Raw genomic sequence first — 1,733 nt, 5'->3', positions numbered from 1 at the left:
ATACCAACTAATTTTTCTAAGTGTCAATATTCATGAAACCTCAACTGCACTAAAATGCATTTTTAAGTTAGAATATAAAAATATTTTATGATTTTTCAAGAGAATTATTATGTACGAAATTTAATGCAAACATTTTGGCAACATTGTGCCCCCCCCCCTAGAAAACCCCTTTTAAAAAAAATATTGATAACTTTTTTAACTATGTAAACTATTTCCATAAAACAAGTGTTAATAAATTATTCATGTAATTTTCTTAAGTGGACTCATCAGACACAATTCCTCTTAATACTGTGGTGTAAGCTTCAATAGGTGAAAAATAGAGATGAAAACGTTCCTTAAAAATATTTATATTTTCCTAGAAACGATACATATTGTATAATTATAAATAATGATTTTCCGAGATATATTTACAATAAAGGCATATTGATTAAAGCTTTGTTAATGAAACTTTTTAGTCAAGGGCAAAAGTGAGATTTTTATGTATTTTTTTTTATGGGTGCCCCCCGCCTTAGGGAGAGGGGGGCACGCGCAGGGGGAGGGGCATGGGGGGCCCGGCCGCCCCCCTTCGTAAGCCCCTGACAAAATGCATGTATGAAAGTTGATTTAGATAGATACAGATGAAGGAATGATGATGGTGTGAATCTGTGTAGAAAAGAAAACTATTGGATTATGAATTGAATTGAAAATAATTGATATCTATGAATATGGATTTACACTTCACATTTAGGTTTTAGAATTTGAATGTGCCTTAAAATACGTATTTTTACGAACAAATAAAACCTATTAATTCCAAAAATTAAGAAATATTAAAGATTTTTTCCAAACCTAAATCTACGTATAGGAAAAACCTAAAATACGTATTTATACGAATGTCCTACGTATTTATAGATTTTCCGGTTAGTATGGAGCTATTTTTTGGTTCTTCATTTGAACTATTTTTTTGGTTTATTTGTACTAATTTTTAATAGTTCAAAGGAGCACAGAATTTTATCGTTTCAATTATATCGTTACAACTGATGCACGTGATACCTGCAGCACTTGCAAGTTCAAACGACCAATGTTCAAATGTCAACGGTTCAAACGGCTGCAGTATGTTCAAACTATAAAGTAGCATCAATATGACGATTTAAAGCTTGAATTTAAGGTTTCTGCATTTAATTGAGTATTATGATGGTTACGATAGAAAAAAGCCTTTTTTGTCCTACAAGGATCTTGATGGACTTGATGTGCCGAATCAATTTTAAGGAAAAATACTGTTTTTTTTCTGTGTAAATGCATGGGCTTTGCCCCCTCCCCAGGCGCGCAACTAGGGGGGGGCAGGCCCCCCCTAGCCTGATTAAGGGGGGGCATGCCCCTCCCTTAAGAAATCTTGCCCCCCTCTGTAGGGGAGGGGAGGGGGGGAAGTCCATGCCCTGTTTTGCAATTTAGTGATTCATGAATCCTGACCCTGGGCAAATTTAAGAGCATCTTATCGTAAAATAAAAAAAAAAGATAATTGAACGTTAGTTTATTGAGCTTAGTTGCAATCGATATAGCACTTAATACACCATATACACACACACAGACCCCCTTCGTCTCCGAGCATAACTACTGCCGTAGATCAGATTCAGAACAGGTTGACAAGGTTCCAAGGTGCCTTAATCTTTGTTTTTTTTCATTATGCTGTTTTTCCCTGGGAAAGGGGGTTTATTAAGTATTTTTTAATATTTTAACTATCAGTTCTGCCACTTATT

The sequence above is a fragment of the Eurytemora carolleeae genome, unplaced genomic scaffold (assembly GCF_000591075.1).
Source record: "Eurytemora carolleeae unplaced genomic scaffold, Eaff_2.0 scaffold135, whole genome shotgun sequence".
NCBI classification, from domain to species: domain Eukaryota; kingdom Metazoa; phylum Arthropoda; class Copepoda; order Calanoida; family Temoridae; genus Eurytemora; species Eurytemora carolleeae.
Note: the sequence above shows the minus strand (reverse complement) of the source record.